The sequence below is a fragment of the Aethina tumida genome, chromosome 7, assembly GCF_024364675.1.
Source record: "Aethina tumida isolate Nest 87 chromosome 7, icAetTumi1.1, whole genome shotgun sequence".
Lineage (NCBI taxonomy): Eukaryota > Metazoa > Arthropoda > Insecta > Coleoptera > Nitidulidae > Aethina > Aethina tumida.
Genome location: NC_065441.1, coordinates 3,039,205 through 3,059,866, shown reverse-complemented (window position 1 = coordinate 3,059,866; position 20,662 = coordinate 3,039,205). Strand labels below are relative to the sequence as shown.

At 28.6% G+C, this 20,662-nt stretch overlaps 2 long non-coding RNA genes across 2 annotated transcripts; one reads left to right on the top strand and one right to left on the bottom strand.

The window, feature by feature from the left end:
- Positions 1 to 413: 413 nt before the first annotated feature.
- On the bottom strand, positions 414 to 1,598 carry LOC109605897 (uncharacterized). The gene is made up of 3 exons (XR_002192019.2): positions 1,463 to 1,598; positions 525 to 594; positions 414 to 462 (listed from the first exon to the last, which is right to left on the bottom strand). It is a non-coding gene; the product is annotated as an uncharacterized LOC109605897 (long non-coding RNA).
- Positions 1,599 to 5,989: 4,391 nt separating this feature from the next.
- Positions 5,990 to 6,306, top strand: LOC126266284 (uncharacterized). The gene is made up of 3 exons (XR_007548705.1): positions 5,990 to 6,039; positions 6,107 to 6,176; positions 6,243 to 6,306. It is a non-coding gene; the product is annotated as an uncharacterized LOC126266284 (long non-coding RNA).
- Positions 6,307 to 20,662: the final 14,356 nt, after the last annotated feature.

Genomic DNA, 20,662 nt, shown 5'->3' with positions numbered 1-20,662 from the left:
TTAGAGAAAATTTTGATCCAATTAAGTTGTGAGGAAAATCTAAAAAATATATTGAATGAACGTTAGGAAAAAAAATAAACTAAATAGATAAGTTTTCAGTAAATTAATTAAAAAAATTCATATAATAAAGAATTTAAAATAAAATGTGAAAGTACTTACATTCAAGATTCAAAGCCATAAAGGGAAAATTTTGGTCCAATATTTATAGTTAGGAACGTTAAGCAAACATTTCTAAAAAAATCTAAATAAATATAAAAAACTGTAAAAGTATAATAAATAAATATATAAACAGTATAAAGTGTTTATATATGTAATTTCAAAATTGTAACATATTATTAATTCATAAAATAAAATACTAAAATACTTAGCTATAATTCTTTGATGATAGAGATAAGTCTTGTTCAAAAACTTAACTTTGCGTTGCCAGTTGTCCGGTTAACCAGTCTACTCCGGGACTTAACTCTAAATAATTAAAAATATTCAATTAGTCTCAATATTCTATCATAAAAAAACTGTCTAATTACCTTTAAAATGCACTTATTCTCTCTTCATTGAATTGTGGAACCAAACTATTATAGATGTCATCTAAAATGTCTGAAACAATATAAAACTATTATAATGTTACTTTTAAAATAAGCTTTAAAAATGCAATGAAAATAAACATAATTAGTTGGAACAGCTATTAAATTTCGTCGATGAATTTGATATTTGATTTATCTACCTTCATTCTAGTTAATTAATTATAAAATTAGATGGAATTTTGTAACCAAATTATATTAATATTTATTTAATATTGAAGGCAACATTTGACAAATTCTGATACAATTTAGTTCAATTATGTGGCAATTATGTGCTTAAGTAAATTGTATGTTTGCCATCATTAAAAATTCATGAACAATGCCTGAAACATATTTTTGTTGTGGTTCGCACCAGAAATTTCCAATGCAATCAGGGTTTCATACTTATTGATTTAACGACACACTAAAGTAGTCCAAAGTTGACTGTAACTTGAATATTTCCTTTTATAATAGAAATTACATATAATAAACATAGAACCGAAAAATAATCAATTATTTTGATGAGACGGTTAAGAAAGGTTAGGTTAGGTTACCTTAGGTCATCGTAAAAATCGTAAAATTTTGCATCTAACAAAAAACGCTCCGTGTATTTTATTTGATGTATCAATAAACAATTTAAAAATAAACCGTCTTATGAAAAAATTTGTACAAACTGTCGCTGAACGGAGGAGTCATTAACGAAACATTTGCGCCATTAGGAAATCATGACCTATTATAAAAATATGCATTATAAAATTGATTTTAATTTATTTATTTGACTTACCATAATTTAGTTTGGTAAACTGACGGGTGTGTAAAAAAAGTGTCTATTGTTCAGTACAATAGTAATAATGTTGCTCCGTTTAAAAATGAAATGGTCAATAAAGAGTACTAGTAAAACTTACCCGAAATAACATCAGACTGCAGAAAAATCCGGCGTCGAAGTCACACAATTTAGTTGGACGAAACGTAAAACACCACCGGACACATTTACACAATAAACACCGTCGTAAAATCGACGAAAACCGGCAAAAAACTGCAGACGCGTCTGTTTACTGCACACATTTATTATATATGTTCTGGTTGGTAGCAATTAGATGTCTGTGCGTTTCTGCCAATAAAAATGCGGGATACGTGTGCTTCTTGGACGATCGATTATTCACAATTAATTAGTTGTTCAAATTTTTATATAATATTATAAATGTAAGTGGTTCAAAGGATAGAAATTTATGTTGGTTTAGTTAAAAACAAATACAAATAGGGCCAAACCTGTTTCTGCGTTCTGAGAATTTCACATGCATTTTTATTGGCTGCAACACACACACGCATAATTGTTACCAACTAAATCCCGTTTTAACAAATTTTGTGGACATCAGGACGCGTCTGCAGTTTTATTAAGTATTTTTCTATTGTGTTCATTGCGTAAATGCGTGAAGTGGTGTTTAATGTTACCTCCGATTGAGTGATTTTAACGCAAGATTTAATTGCTGCCTAAATTTCGGGTAATTTTTATTTATGAACTCAACAAAAAACATTTATATGGTTGGCCATAATGTTTAACGGCAGAAATATTTGATGATGACGCTCCCCATCGTTCCGACGCCGTTTAAAACAATTTTTTATTAGTAGTATTGTTTTCAATTTATTTTTCGGTACACCATTTAAGTGTTTTATGTTCGTTGTATATTTTAACACCAATTCTTCCTATTCGTGTCAGTGGAGACTCGGCGGTTACCAACTAAGGCAAATTTAATAAATTTTATGGTAAACAAGACGCGTCTGCGGTTTTTCGTTGGTTTTCGCGGAGTTTTCTATGATGTTTGTTCTGTAAATGTATCGGGTGATGTTTTACGTTTCGTCTATCTGAGTTGTGTGACTTTAACACTGGATTTTCCTGCAGTCCGTCCAAATTATGGGTAAGCTTTATTGTAATTTAGTAACAGTCGAAATTTTGACAACAGAAATATCCCGCGTTAAAATCACAAAAATCAATTGGTGGTAACAAAACGCCAGTCGACGCATTTACACAATGAAAACAAGAGAATATCAACAAAAAACCGCCGACGCGTCCTGTTGCCCACAAAATTTGTTAAAACGGCATTTAGTTGGTAAAAATTAACCGTCTGTGGGTTGTGGTCAATAAAAACGCACGTGATATTCTCAGGATAAAAAGATTTTGAGAATTTATACGCTTTAAAATATTTAGACAATAAGTATTTGGTTTTGACTAATTATCGATCCGATTTTTAAGAGACACACGTGTTCAAGATCCTGCATTTTTATTGGCGGAAACGCACAGACGCTCAATTGTTACCAACCAACATAGACTTAATAATTATCTTATACAAAAGGACGCGTCTGCAGTTTTTCACTGATTTTCGTTGATTTTACCAAGATGCAGGTTGTATAAATGTGTCAGTTGCATCTAACTGACTTGTGTGACTTTAACGCCTGGTTTTTCTGCTGCAGCCTGTCGATGTTGCGAGTGAGTTTAATTGAATTTTTAATTTTATAATGGCTGCAAATATTTTATAAATGGCGGACTCATTCGTTCCGTAACAGTTCCAATAGATTTACTAATAAGACAATTAATTGATAAAAATCAATTCTATAGTTTATTAATAAGTTATATTTAATATTATTTTAACGTACTTTGACTTTAAATTTATTATTTTAAAAATCGTATAACGAAACATTTACAATATTTTTTTATATATTGTTACAGATCTTTTGGATGACCTCTTTAACAGTTCGGTTCCGCAACTCAATGGAGGCACGATAAGACTACAGGATGAATATTTAAAATATTTAAACTATATGTATTAATTTCTGGACAATCGATCCGATTTTTAAGAGTCACACGTGTTCAAAGCCCTGCAATTTTATTGGCGGAAACGCATAGACGCTCAATTGTTACCAACCAACTTAAAGACAATAAATTATCTTATCAAAAGGACGCGTCTGCAGTTTTTCGCTGGTTTTTGTTAATTTTACCATGAAGCTGGTTGTGTAAATGTGTCGGTGATGTTGCATCTGACTGACTGACTTGTGACTTCAACGCCGGGTTTTCCTGCTGGAGTCGGTCGATGTTTCGGGTGCGTTTTATTGAATTTTAACTTTATAATGCCTGCAAATGTTTTATAAATGGCGGTCTCATTCGTTCCGCAACAGTTCGAGTAGATTTACTAATAAGACAATTAATTGATGAAATAGAATTTTCTATAGTTTGTTAAGTTACATTTAATGTTATTTTAATGTACACTGATTTTAAATTTATTATTTTAAAATTAGTATACATATATATTTACAATATTCTTTTTATATATTGTTACAGATTTTTTGGATGACTTTGGGCAGTTGGGTTCCGTAACTCAATGGAGGCAAGATAATGAATGCTACAGGATAATTATTTATAGGTAGGTACACATTTTATTTTAAAATTTCAAATATTGGATTTTCTTCATTGTATTTTCAGTAAACTTAATCTGAATAATTAGACAATTTATTTTTAATTTTTTTTCACTAAAACACAGGTCAAATATGTTTTAAGTCTTTTGAAATTGAACGTTGATTCTAATTTGGTGATTTTAATTCTTTATAGGGAGGTTCTGTACGGCACTACCGTTAAAATGTAAAGTGAAAGAGATTGCATCCACAACCTAATGTAGATTTGATAAGAACATATGGAAGGGCAGTAAATAGGTAGGTCCAGAACGAGACTAGTTAACAGGGCAACTGGCAACGCAAAGCAAGTTTTTGAACAAATTACTTTCGGATTTATCGGCGACGATTGCAGTGCAGTGATAGTGCGTTTTTAGTGAAGAATTTGTGAAGTATAAGTTAAGTATATCATTTTATAACAATTTATGAATTTCAGAAATCAGAATTTCAGAAATTCAGAATTAATTTATCCTACATCCAAATCGTATCGAAAAATTTATAATGCACTCTTACTATGATCGCAAGTTTTTAAGATTTTAGCTATTTAGTTTCACATCACAATGGCGAATCGTATAAGGAAACAGGGACAGGGCCTTAAAGGTAATAACTATTTAAAATTAAAATTTATAATGCACTTTTACTATGATCGCAAGTTTTTAAGATTTTAGCTATTTAGTTTCACATCACAATGGCGAACCGTATAAGGGAACAGGGACTGGGTCTTAAAGGTAATAACTGTACAGTTTTGTGCTATTGAAAGAAAGGCTTTTAATTGAAGAATTTTAATTTTTTATAGGTAGTTCCTTATGAGGATACATTCACAACGTGACCGAGATTTAATAAGGAGAGAAGAAAAACTATAAAAGGTGATAATCATTCAGTTTTTTGAAATTGAACGTTGATTCTAATTTGGTGATTTTAATTCTTTATAGGGAGGTTCTGTACCGCACTACCGTTAAACATGTTTGGAAAATGTTAAGTGAAAGAGATTACATCCACAACCTAATGCAAATTTGATAAGGACATATGGAAGGGCAGTAAATAGGTAGGTCCAGAACGAGACTAGTTAACACGGCTACTGGCAACGCAAAGCAAGTTTTTGAACAAATTACTTTCGGATTTATCGGCGACGATTGCAGTGCAGTGATAGTGCGTTTTTAGTGAAGAATTGTGAAGTATAAGTTAAGTATATTATTTTATCCAATTTATGAATTTCAGAAATCAGAATTTCAGAATTTCTAAATTAATTTATTCTACATCCAAATCGTATCGAAAAATTTATAATGCACTTTTACTATGATCGCAAGTTTTTAAGATTTTAGCTATTTAGTTTCACATCACAATGGCGAATCGTATAAGGAAACAGGGACAGGACCTTAAAGGTAATAACTATACAGTTTTGTGCTATTGAAAGAAAGGCTTTTAATTGAAGAATTTTAATTTTTTATAGGTAGTTCCTTATGAGGATACATTCATAACGTGACCGAGATTTAATAAGGAGAGAAGAAAAACTATAAAAGGTGATAATCATTCCGTTTTTTGAAATTGAACGTTGATTCTAATTTGGTGATTTTAATTCTTTTTAGGGAGGTTCTGTACGGCACTACCGTTAAAACATATTTGGAAAATGTTAAGTGAAAGAGATTACATCCACAACCTAATGCAGATTTGATAAGGACATATGGAAGGGCAGTAAATAGGTAGGTCCAGAACGAGACTAGTTAACAGGGCAACTGGCAACGCAAAGCAAGTTTTTGAACAAATTACTTTCGGATTTATCGGCGACGATTGCAGTGCAGTGATAGTGCGTTTTTAGTGAAGAATTTGTGAAGTATAAGTTAAGTATATCATTTTATAACAATTTATGAATTTCAGAAATCAGAATTTCAGAAATTCAGAATTAATTTATCCTACATCCAAATCTTATCGAAAAATTTATACTGCACTTTTACTATGATCGCAAGTTTTTAAGATATTTTAGCTATTTAGTTTCACAACACAATGACGAATCGTATAAGGAAACAGGGACAGGGCCTTAAAGGTAATAACTATACAGTTTTGTGCTATTGAAAGAAAGGATTTAATTGAAGAATTTTAATTTTTTATAGGTAGTTCCTTATGAGGATACATTCACAACGTGACCGAGATTTAATAAGGAGAGAAGAAAAACTATAAAAGGTGATAATCATTCAGTTTTTTGAAATTGAACGTTGATTCTAATTGGGTGATTTTAATTCTTTATAGGGAGGTTCTGTACGGCACTACCGTTAAAACATGTTTGGAAAATGTTAAGTGAAAGAGATTACATCCACAACCTAATGCAGATTTGATAAGGACATATGGAAGGGAAGTAAATAGTTAGGTCCAGAACGAGACTAGTTAACACGGCAACTGGCAAAGCAAAGCAAGTTTTTGAACAAATTACTTTCGGATTTATCGGCGACGATTGCAGTGCAGTGATAGTGCGTTTTTAGTGAAGAATTGTGAAGTATAAGTTAAGTAAGTATATTATTTTATCCAATTTATGAATTTCAGAAATCAGAATTTCAGAAATTCTAAATTAATTTATTCTACATCCAAATCGTATCGAAAAATTTATAATGCACTTTTACTATGATCGCAAGTTTTTAAGATTTTAGCTATTTAGTTTCACATCACAATGGCGAATCGTATAAGGAAACAGGGACAGGACCTTAAAGGTAATAACTATACAGTTTTGTGCTATTGAAAGAAAGGCTTTTAATTGAAGAATTTTAATTTTTTATAGGTAGTTCCTGTATGAGGCTACATTCACAACGTGACCGAGATTTAATAAGGAGAGAAGGAAAACCATAAAAGGTGATAATCATTCGGTTTTTTGAAATTGAACGTTGTTTCTAATTTGGTGATTTTAATTCTTTATAGGGAGGTTCTGTACTGCACTACCGTTAAAACATGTTTGGAAAATGTTAAGTGAAAGAGATTACATCCACAACCTAATGCAGATTTGATAAGGACATATGGAAGGGCAGTAAATAGGTAGGTCCAGAACGAGACTAGTTAACAGGGTAACTGGCAACGCAAAGCAAGTTTTTGAACAAATTACTTCCGGATTTGTCGGCGACGATTTGCAGTGCAGTGATAGTGCGTTTTTAGTGAAGAATTTGTGAAGTATAAGTTAAGCATATCATTTTATACAATTTATGAATTTCAGAAATTCAGAATTAATTTATCCTACATCCAAATCGTATCGAAAAATTTATACTGCACTTTTACTATGATCGCAAGTTTTTAAGATATTTTAGCTATTTATTTTCACATAACAATGGCGAATCGTATAAGGAAACAGGGACAGGGCCTTAAAGGTAATAATTATACAGTTTTGTGCTATTGAAAGAAAGGTTTTAAATTGAAAAATTTTAATTTTTTATAGGTAGGTCCTGTATGAGGCTACATTCACAACGTAACAGAGATTTAATAAGGAGAGAAGAAAAACCATAAAAGGTGATAATCATTCAGTTTTTTGAAATTGAACGTTGATTCTAATTCGGTGATATTAATTCTGTATAGGGAGGTTCTGTACGACACTACCGTTGAAACATGTTCGGAAAATGTTAAGTGAAAGAGGTTGCATTCACAACCTAATGCAGATTTGATAAGGAAATATGGAAGGGCAGTAAATAGGTAGGTCCAGAACGAGACTAGTTAACAGGGCAACTGGCAACGCAAAGCAAGTTTTTGAACAAATTACTTTCGGATTTATCGGCGACGATTGCAGTGCAGTGATAGAGCGTTTTTAGTGAAGAATTTGTGAAGTATAAGTTAAGTATATCATTTTATACAATTTATGAATTTCAGAAATCAGAATTTCAGAAAATCAGAATTAATTTATCCTACATCCAAATCGTATCGAAAAATTTATACTGCACTTTTACTATGATCGCAAGTTTTTAAGATATTTTAGCTATTTAGTTTCACATCACAATGGCGAATCGTATAAGGAAACAGGGACAGGGCCTTAAAGGTAATAATTATACAGTTTTGTGCTATTGAAAGAAAGGTTTTTAATTGAAGAATTTTAATTTTTTATAGGTAGTTCCTGTATGAGGCTACATTCACGTGACCGAGATTTAATAAGGAGGGAAGAAAAACCATAAAAGGTGATAATCATTCGGTTTTTTGAAATTGAACGTTGATTCTAATTTGGTGATTTTAATTCTTTATAGGGAGGTTCTGTACGGCACTACCGTTAAACATGTTTGGAAAATGTTAAGTGAAAGAGATTACATCCACAACCTAATGCAGATTTGATAACGTTATATGGAAGGGCAGTAAATAGGTAGGTCCAGAACGAGACTAGTTAACAGGGCAACTGGCACCGCAAAGCAAGTTTTTGAACAAATTACTTTCGGATTTATCGGCGACGATTGAAGTGCAGTGATAGTGCGTTTTTAGTGAAGAATTTGTGAAGTATAAGTTAAGTATAATATTTTATCCAATTTATGAATTTCAGAAATCAGAATTTCAGAAATTCTAAATTAATTTATCCTACATCCAAATTGTATCGAAAAATTTATATTGCACTTTTACTATGATCGCAAGTTTTTAAGATATTTTAGTTTTACATCACAATGGCGAATCGTATAAGGAAACAGAGACAAGGCCTTAAAGGTAATAATTATACAGTTTTGTGCTATTGAAAGAAAGACATAATTGAAAAATTTTAATTTTTTATAGGTAGGTCCTGTATGAGCCTACATTCACAACGTGACAGAGCCTCTATGAATATTGGACAAGAATTTTCCTTTCCGCTAGCTTTATTTTTTAATGTGAGTACAACCTATACGTTTGTGTTTAATTATCTGTAATAATAAAAATGAGAGGCAATTAATATTTGTTTCACGAAGTATTAATTAGTCCCGAATATTTTTCGAAACGTCCGCACTTAACAGTGTCAACATTCGATGGGGCTATTTGGTTTCGGCATCGATATTTTCGGAGCCGATGATCCGACCCATTAGATACAATTCGAAATGTTTGATAATATCTCGATTATCGAGAAATAATTACGTACTGTTTAACCAGCAACAGTTTTCAATGGAGCCGGTGATTAAGACAGGGGTGTTGAATTTACACAAGGCTACGTAAATTGGACGACGAGACAAGTATCCCTTCATTTCATCAATTCATGAAACTAAAACTTTTACATTGGCGCTTTATATGTATGTTATGTTGTGTGCATATGATTCAATCGAATTATTAAATTTCATTCACTCAATTCATATACCTTACTTGATGGTTATTGTTTTCAGTTTCAATTGAACATATTTCGATTTGGTTTATGACTCTATTTGTCACACAATCAATCTGTTTATACAAAATATTAACTAACTAAAATGCGATTTCGAATTGCTATTTCAAACTAGTATGATAAAATACAAAATGTAAACTGATTATTTTAGAATAAAATGGAAACATTTGACACGATTATTAGTTTAAAGAATATATTTAATATGAGTAAGTTTCTGTAATAAATAATAATTCAAAGAGACGTTTCTGATTAATTAATTAATTAAAACTGATTTTGTTTTTCTCAATTCATGAATAAACCGATATTTGCAATTGTAATTAGTATGGTAAATAAGGATTATTATCCCGGAATTAACTAATGACTAAATTCATATTTAAAATCGTTCACATTAAAACGGTTCATTGTGATTTGTTTTCGGAATTAATGCATTTATGAAAATTGTCAGTCAAATAATTTGACAATTATTGTCCTTTTAAATTATTGCATTTTGTGTTCTGTTTGTTTGTTTATTATTATTTGGGAGACAATTTTGTCTATATAATTGACAATTGTATTTTTTTTAATTTAATTGATTAGTTTTAATTTTTAAATTTAATATTTAAAATTGTATAAATGTAAAATAATGTACAATTTTTAATTCAATTGGTTATTTTAATTTCTATAAAATTATTATAATATACTTTTTTAATTTAATTTAAAATAAAACTTAAACGGGGAATTATTTTAATTTTAAAAATGTGAATAAAATTAAGTTTTTGTGGTTAAAGCTGTTTTCAAAAATAAAATAAAAATAATAATTAAGGTTATTGTTATATAGGAAATTTTGTTGGTAAATCTCAATTTATTTTTCAGATTTTAGAACTTTTCCTCAAAACATTGGTGAATATTTAATTTAAAATTAGTGTTTAAATTTATGAAAATAAATTGAATTTTGAAGTATTCTAATGTAACTTTTTAAACTTGCTAAAACTATTTTAAAAATTCAAGTATTTTAGAATGTGTGAAACGTTTCGAAAGTGACGTGGAGTTTAAACAGCCGTAAGAGAAGTTTAACGAATGAATAAATTCAACGATCCGACACAGAATTAAGTGCAATAACTCGAGGAGAATATATTCCGATTGGCAATTGGCGGTGCGGATCGATTTTCAATAATAATGAATCCGGTGGACCCAATAGTTTTAGCGATTCTTCACGCCTTGATGTAATCCGATTCGACTTTTCAATTAATTTAAAATTATGCGAGAAGGAATACGCGGGCCACGGGGCCACACGCGAGGTCGCGTCCTCTTTACATTTTACACCCCCATTGAAATATTCAGTATGCATTAAGAAAATTTTCACCAATGCCCTGAATACTAATAGAATTTTTCTTTAATGCGAAAGTCACCCTCTATAAAGTATCAATATTTTATAATTTCCATTTTGAAATAATCCACGGATAAGGGAGAAATAATGCGCGATCCATTTTTGAAATTAAAATCAACCCGGTTCTAAAGTAACCGTGCACTTAACCATGCCGGTCACATACACCTTTTTAAACGTCGATTTCAATTTCAAAGCGAATTTTTAACTTACCATTGCCATAACAATTGCGCCATGATTGATTTATTTAATGAAAGTGTTTTATTTTCGTGAAATCTACATTAAAATTCATCTGAAACTGATTTGCTGAAATGTTTTAATATTTACAACGCACTCCACGTTCGACTTTTAATTATCCAATGAACTTCATTGACGGATGGGAAATAGAATTCGAATTAATATTTATATATAAAATATACACCTAGACTTGTTTTATAGTTAATTAAAATTTGTCCTAATTAATTGATTTAATCGTGGTCAGTCAACAGATATATAAAATCACTCAACATATTGATTTGTTTGTTGTGCCGATAAAAAGGTTCGTCCGTCAATGTTTATTTTTAATATCATTATTTTTTATTAAATGTGAAACATGGAAAATTTAATTTTATATCCATAAAATAACTTTGACGAGTTTACAAACACGGTTCAATTTCGCAGATCTTATTAAAAATGAAAGAAAATAAATATTTTCTCAGCACTTCGTCGTAAAAAGTATTTTTTCCTTTTAATGTTACAGAAAAATAATAAAAGATATATGAGACACATTGAGCAGTTTGAATGACAATTTTCATAACTGAATTAATTATGTAAACAAGTCGCAACAATATGAATGATTTTACATTTGAATGCGGTTATTAGTTAACTCCAGGTCATAACCCTCATTTGACATCCCAATTATTAATGTAAAGTGTGGTTATAGCATAAATTCGTACCGTTTATGTTTTCCTGACAATAATGTTTTCCTGACGACGAATTATTCATATTTTATGTCAGTAATTAATGTGAAAATTTTTTAAATATAATATATATATATATAGCACTGATAATATATTTTATTAATTGAAAGTGGAAGATGTGCACTCATCTTCCACTTCGGTTCATCTTAATAATTTTTAAAATTTATATTTTATTTAGTATTTTATTAAGGAAATATTTGAATTCTATATTTGTTTGTCATTATAAAATTGCTTTAGGTCGTTATCCTCATTATAATTATTTATTTAACTATGAATTTTTAAAATAGCATTTTATGTGAGAAATTAGATCGCCCTCTAAGTAATAACTGGAAATAATCTTATTCCATTAAGAAAATAAACAAATTTAGTTAAATGGGTTATTAAAATGCGTCATTTCAAATATTAAATTAACTTCAGATGAATGTCCTAAAGACAATTATTAATAAAATATTTTATGGATATTACAATAATTAATTAATTGAATATTATTAATATAAATTAAAAATTATTTTATACTGATAATGAATCATTTAAAATATTTAATTTAGTGTGTGTTTGTCCTGGTGTCAATTATTAATTTAATTTATTAACTGAATATTGAGTTATTTAAAATATTTAGTAAAAAGTAAAGTAAATTCATGTATTTGTCCTGATTAATATAATTAATTAAATGAAATTTTTTACTCTATATTTGCCAAGAAAATTATGTTGTTATGTGAAAATAGTCATAGATAAGATACTAATAATTATAGTATAGTATAGAATTGCATAGTTTAGTTTCCAATTGGAACGTTTAAAAATTGAGTTATAAAAGTTGTTTATGGGCATTAAAATGAGTGGGTTGTTTGCGGCTGGAAATCTCAACGCATTTATCAGCATCATGTATCTGACTCTCGTCTTTCTTAAGACCAGCACACAGATCACGTAATACTCGGCTGGCGCTCTTGATTGCCGTATTGAGGACTCACACAATGATACGTTCGTTTTCCGTTCCATAGAGACGAGATCGTCCTATTTATGTTCGACGAACTTTACAAAACTTTGCAACAATAACCACTCAATTTTGTTTATTTCTTTGCCATATGCTAAGGGCCAGATTCTGAAGCACTCCATAACGATATGGATGTTTCATCAAAGATAACAAAGTGAAAAACGACCCACGAACACAAACCGTATTTCCTCGCCGTGCATGAAAAACATTGCGAAACGGAACGACGACAATTTACCCCCTTAATCCAGGTAGAGTTTAAGTGGATTAAGGCTAATAAAGATAGATAGAGCATTAACGGATCCATTTTGCTTAGTTAAATTTTTAAAACCTACTCTGCACAAATGGATTTTCACATACGTTTTTTCCATTTACTGGAAATTAACATAAGTTATTAAATTGACGGTTGAATAAATATTGCCTTTTCCAGTGATTTTCATCATAGCACAATAAATCAAATTTACCGTGCAATTCACTCAACAAAAAAGCGTAAAAAACATATGTAAAAATGTTTAGCTTTTCAAGCAATTTTATGTACATCTCTTTGAAAATATTATAATTAATTGACAGCCTATTAAATCTGCATCCTTTTTAGACTGTCCTCACTGCCTCAATAAATCAAATTAACTGTGCATTCAGTAAAAATATGAATAATAACTAGATGTAACAATCTTTGAATTTTTAAAACCTTCAGTGCTGCATAACTCTTATAGTTTTTGTTCTTTTGCTTAAAATTATCATAAGTCATTAAATTGTCAGTAGAATAAATCTATATCCTCTCTCGATGTTCATCACTCTCCCAATAAATCAAATTAACTGTGCATTCAATAAAAATAGGAAAAAAAAAAAAACAGATGTAAAAATGTTCAGCTTTATCAAACCTTCAGGGATGCATATCCCCATACAGTTTTTTCTCCTTTTGCTTGAAATTAACATAAGTTATTAGCATTGACAGTCGAATAAATCTACATCCCTTTCCGATTTTCGTCACTGTCACAATAAATCAAATTAACCGTGCAGTTCATTCAACAAAAACGCGTAAAAAAACAGATGTAAAAATGTTCGGCTCGCTCGAAAATCATTATTAATATCATCAATAAATTAAACTGAATCTCGAACCGAATTTGCCGTTTCGAGTGCAAAAATGTAATGTTGCGCATTAATATAAATAATGTCCGGTCCATATTGTACATGTAATCAAGTTTGATTTAAACAATGTCCTACAATACGTCCCATGAATATTTATTGATTATTTTAATATTAATGTGTGCATTTGTACAACAGACATTTTGTTTAAACATTATATTAATAATACGATATACGTTTATAATTTAACCCGATTGTTTGAGTTCTGTTTTAAATTAAGTGGGGGAGAATTTGCAAATATTTTTTATAATCTAATTTTGCATATAGCAACAATATTTATATACAGTTATGGAATGGCTATTTGTAAGTACAAACAAAGGGACGTAAGGAATAAAATGGGGACATTCAAGTTAAAGTATATTTATAAAAATTATTTTGTTCAAATAAAACTAGAAAATAGATTTTGGTCTTTCTATTCTAAATTAAAGAAGAATTTTAAAGATTTTTATTTGTGAATATCGTTACATTTCCTTTTGAAACTCCATAACAAGCATATATCTTATGAAATACCCTCGTTTAATGATTCGTTGTAAACAACAAAAAATATAACAAAGTGTTCTTGGAATATTTTAGAAATGTTTGAATATTTTCGATATACTATATATTTAATAATACAATTAAATCTATTTGTTATATTGTGTTTGAATGTATATAAGTCAACAGTATTTATACATTCATCACTCCATTTGTCTCTTTGTGGATAAAAACGAAAGGAGTTAAGAACAAAATTATGTGGAGAATGAAACTAAAGAAGTGGAGAAAGTGGTACAATTAATTATTAAATATTAATACATTAATGCTTTCATGATAATTTAAATTTCATAATTTTGTTTTTTTATTTGCTAATTTTGTATATTCCTCTTTGAAACTTCATAACAAAAATATGTTTAATTAAGACTTTTAAGGTGTATAATATTAAAAAATTCTTGTTACTAATAATTTATTTTATGCATTATTATTATAAAAAAATAAATTATACTTTAAAAAAATAAAATATTGAAAATCGTGTTAAAACAAAACAATTCGTGTAAAAAGAGATTCTTTTTAACTCATGTTAAATCAAATTCGTGTGAAAAAAATCCTGTAAAATAAGAATTTATGTGATGAAATTATGACATTATTCCATTCCAATTTGTCTCTTTGTGAATTCGAACAAGGAGAGTTCAGGATAAAAATTGTGGGCAATCAAGCTTAAGAGAATAGGATTAATTAATTATTAATTGTTAATACGTTTTATCTATAATTTAAAGTTCATAATTTAACCGAATTATTTCAGTTCTATTTCAAATTAAAGGACAATTTCAATGTTTTTTATTCAATAATTCCGTTAGATTTCCATTTGAAACTTCATATCAAACATAACTATTTATTAATGTGATGAAATTATGGCATTATTTTATTTCAATTTGTCTCCTTGAGGTTAAAAATAGAGATAAGGACAAAAATTATAAGGACAATCAAGCTTAAGAAGTAGAGAATAGGGTGTAATTAATTATTAATACATTAATGTTTTAAGTATAATTTAAAATTCATAATTCAACCGAATTATTCCAGTTCTATCTCAAATTGAAGGACAAATCCAACATTTCTTTATTTGATAATCCCGTAAGATTTCCAAACTTTATGTGAAGCATATGCCTGATAAAGTCTCCGGGAATCTCCGGAAAAAACTATTTATTCCATTTAATGTAGACATTATTTATTAGTCTGTTGCAATCAATATTTTAGAAATGTTTAAATATTTTCAATATCTGGATATTTAGTAATATTTATAAACTGATTTAAAAATGTTATATGTATATATTAATATTTTTGACTATATAAGAATAAATATATATTAATTACCATTTGACATGTACAAAGCAACAATATTTATAATTAAAGTGACGAAATTATGGCATTATTACATTTCAATTTGTTTTTTTGAGATTAGAAATAAAGAGTTAAGGACAAAAATTATACGAACATTCAAAATAAAGAAGTATGAACAATAAGTTATTATTATATTAATGTTAAAAGAATAATTCTTAATTTGATTGAATTTTTTTAGTTCTTTTGTAAATATATGAAAGAGAATTTCAGAGTATTTTATTTGATTTTATCATTTGAAACTTCATAACAAACATATGCTTGTTATGAAGTTTCAAATGATAAATAAAGTCTACAGGAATTGCATATGTTGGACAAAATTGTTTCCCGCTTAATGTAATGATTATTAGTATTCGTAGTACATTACAAAAAAATAAAAAAAGAATATATTTAGAATTTGTAATAAATTTCATGTGTATCTGCAATATTTAACAAATAATTAATATTTTTTCTAAACTTTTAATTTGGGTGAATTTAAAATCTCTTAAATTATTTAGATGTTATATTTCATAAATTTTTATGTTTTTGAATACTTATTCAATTCAACTAAAATAAATTTACTTTTTCTAATACTGTATTTGAATGTATATAAAGTAACAATTAATAATTCATGTGATAAAGTTTTTCAATTTGTTTCTTTGAGGAACAAAGAACATATGGCTTTAGAAAATCATTATGTTTAAATATTCATAATTTAACGGGATAGTTCGAATTCTACTTTAAATTAAGGGAGAACTTCAATGTTTTTCATTTGTGAATTTCGTCGGATTTCCCTTTGAAACCCCATAACAAGCATATGTCTAATCAAGACTCCGGGAATCGTATATCCCGAGCGAAACCGTTCTACCCGTTTAATGTAATGGAGCGGGACTTTTCCAATAAAACGGCTCACACTCAAACACTTAATTCCGATATAGATAAAGTTTGATTCCACGGGCCATAATTGAAACGTGAGGACCGGATCGAGTCGCAAAGACAGTCGGGCGTATTGGAAGTTAGTTTTTCTTAACGCGGGGCAAGTCGACACTACAGAATCGAATTAGAGAAATCCCCCATCCTTTGTTTGAAAAGTCCAGGAATCGTGTTGTCTCCCTCGAGGTGGCAAACAAGAGGCACCGCGGCCCCCACACAAAGAAAATTTACTCGAATGCGACAATTATGCGAAAGAATCGCACATAAATCAGGGTTTATTTTGAAATTAACTTCCCCCGGTGTCTCTTCGCGATATTATTTTTATTTTTATTGCGTTACATTGTTCAAACCGTCTCCCAGAAACTCTCGCAACTTTGCCACATGGTCGTTCGCCTTTTGCATCTCTTGCCTTTTTAAATGTGTATTGTTCAGAAAGAATTCGGATGCTTTTTTTCTAAGCCTCGCATTTATATTTACGTCTGAGACTGACCCAGAAAAAAACAAAACCATCGAGACATGTTAAAAAATGAAAGACAAGAGGGCCAAAAATGAATTACATTCATTTTATTTGAATTTCCACAAAGCAACCATAATATTTATATATGATACAAAAAAGTTGTTGAAGGATTGATAATTTAGTAGAATTTTAATTTTGAAGAATCCATCTTAAAAAATTAAAAACAAATTAAAGAAGTAATATTAAAATTATTATTTTAAATTTATAAATTAAAATTATAAATAATTTATTTTAATAATTTTGAATAATTTATATATAAAAAATAATTTAAATTTATATAAAATTAAAAAAATATATAATAATAAGTTGAATGAAATTTACAAAAAAAATGTTTAAAAAATTAAGCTTAAAAATCAATTAATTAATTCATTTAAATATTAAAAAAATTAAAATTTAAATTTAATATAAACATTAAAAAATAAGCTTAAAAAATTAAATATAAATTAATTTAAAAAAATCAGACTTAAAATTAAAAATAGATGAAATAAACAACATTAAAATTGGTAATTTAAATTTATATAATTTAAAAAATTAAGCTTGAAGAATTAGAAAATAATCAATTAAATTAAAAAAAATATTAATAAAATAATCATTTAAAATATGTAAATTTGAAAAAATTAGACTTAAAAATGTTAAAAAGTACATAAAATAATAAATATTAAAATTGTTAATTTAAAACTTAAGCTTGAAAAATTAGGAGATTATTATAATAAATTTTTGAAAATCAAAAAAAAAAAAAAACTAAAAAAGTGACAAGTAATAAAATGTGTGAAAATTAAAAAAAAGAATAAACTTAAATGGTTACAAGTAATATATTGTCAAAATAAATAAATAAATAATTAATATAAAGTTATTTTGAATTTATAAAATTTTAAATAAAAGTTCAAATGTTTTTATAATCATATTTTAACTATTTCGCATATATTTTAAATAATTGGTAATTTATATTTTTAATATATTTTTAAATTAATTATTAACTACAATTTTATTAGATTATTTATTAAATATTCCCAATTTTTAATTATTTGAGGGGAAATAAACATTTTAAAATTTTCAAAATATAAATAAAATTTTATATGAGAATATAATATTTCAAAAAATATTTCACGTTATGTGATTTGATATATTTCTAGTTTTGATTAATAGTTTCTGGTTTAAAATCCCGTCTGATATTCTTAAAATATATAAATATTTTAATTATTTCATAATTTATTATAAAACAAGAAAAAGTAAACTTTGGAAAAAATGGGGAAAACTGGAATCAAAACGGTTGAGAGAAACAAATTTTTATTTTAAAAATCAGTTGTTCGCCCTGCGGATGAAAATGTTTGCTTTAATATGCATAATAACGCGACATGGCGGAAAGTCGTAAAAATGGATGGTTCTGTCAAAAGTATTTCGGCGTATAACGAACTCGAACGTGTATTAGTCAATGAAACGTGGACATAAATCTCCGTAACGTCCCCTCATAAAGGCATATTGTAAAATGCTCTAACCGCATACAGGAATTTAAATCATCGCTGGCCAAAAAAATATTATTGATTACCACCATACGTTATTTTCGCCGCCAAACGATTTTTTAGACGAAATACTGGTCTATTAACATATTTTCCTGAAACATAGATCATGAAGTGAGGCATTTACATGACATGGCACCGCATATTTTATATTCAGCAGCCTCAGATTCAACGGAGAATCATACTATTGTTTAAGTTACTCAATTGAGTGAGTGATTTTACTTTATTTCTAACACGAATAATGAAGAATATATAATTAACGTACATAAGTTTTCTGCAAGTTTGTAATTTAAATTAATGATTTAAGGGGCGTTATATGAAATCTCATCCAAGCCTCGAGTGTAAAAAATGTTCCGAATAGTAAACACAAAATTTGTATGCATTGGTTCCTTGAACGAAAACGATTTTATTCGATTTCACAGCTAATTTCATCCCTTGTCGGTCGCCCAAACTATAAATCCCTTATCACTTTCAGGAAATTTTCCCATAATCTAAAGCCTGCAAGATGAATGGACGTTATTGTAATGAACTTAAATCCAATGTTCGACGTGCTTTTCAAGTTTTTAATTAAATCTTACTTGTTTTTCTTGCCAAACAAAATACTGTACTTGTACGAAATTAATTTTGTCCTCATCAGGTGAAATATTTTAATATGTTTTATTAAGACAATGTTGCTAAAATATGTAAGGCTTTTAGAGTCAAGAATTGGGTTAACGTTGCATCGTACTAAGCACATACATTATATTTAAACTTTATTAAGATGTGTTAATGTGGTTAAGTATGTATGTCATACCATGGTTGCAAATAGCATTAGTTTCTTGTTTGTGGATTAAAATTTATGTTCCATTTTATTCATTCACGTCCTTACGTAAAAACACGCCCAAATTCTTAATGCGGATTGTCCTTTATCTAAGAAAATCGGGGCGGTTTTCCTTGGGAAAATGCGGAAGCCGCAAAGGTAAATTTAAAATTAATAAAGAATTTATTTTTACTTGTAGCAACAAGAGAAGCCTTTCCGGCGCCTTAACGAGCCCGGATTATTGTTGCCTTGGGATTAGTCAACGGGATTTTTATAATTACACCTGGTTCTCCACTTCTTAAGCTTGATTGTCCGTATAATTCTTGTCCTTAATTTTCCTTGTTTGTAACCACAAACAGCCAAATTGAAATGAAATCCTACGAAAACTTTATCACGTGAATTATGAATATTTTTTGTATAAATTTAAATTCAAGGTAAAACATGAGTCTAGAGGCAAATTCTCTTCGTCTAAAATAATTAAGAATATTCAAATGATTTAGATTTGTTGTGTTTCCTATATCTATTAATTATATAAAAATGAAATAAATGTTATAATATTGACAGTCTAGAATTTAAACACTATTACTGGTGAAAATACTATACTATATATACTCTTTTTCTTTCTCTTTTTAAATGAACCCCTTAAATATTTTATATTCACTATGTATATTTAGGGAAGCACATGTCAAAAAACAGTATATGTTAATGTTTGTTACCAATATTATTTATTGATTTTGTTATCAAACTATATGATTTAAACACATTATTTACGAATAAAATATAAATTTATATCAGAATCACGAGCAGATGATGAAACGTACAATTTTAATCAAACCAATATATCATTGAGTTGGAGCGTGTATAATCTATGCATAAGGACTGTAATATTAGTATAATTCCTGTGTGTGAAGGATAACCAATATTACAATGCGGCGCTGGTTCCATTAATACACAAAACACCGTTAATACTGGTAATTAGTATTGTGAACAAGGATTACCGTTCTGGAATTAACTAATGACCGCGTACATATTTAAAATCATATCCGCCGCTGAGCAAATTGTTTTCACCAAACCGTTTATGTGTACATTGATGCATTACGGATTAATTCATTATATGCATCTTCTCAGCGACATAAGAAAAACAAACATTGAAAAGTGCACCGAAAGTTCGTTCTATTAGATAAAATGTTTTGGAAGTGGCCGAAAGTCTAGATAGCAAGTTTGCGGGTTCTTAACTAATTCAATTATACTTAATCACTAATTCACACTCGAACTATGTTAGCGATAATGCAACACTTCATGTA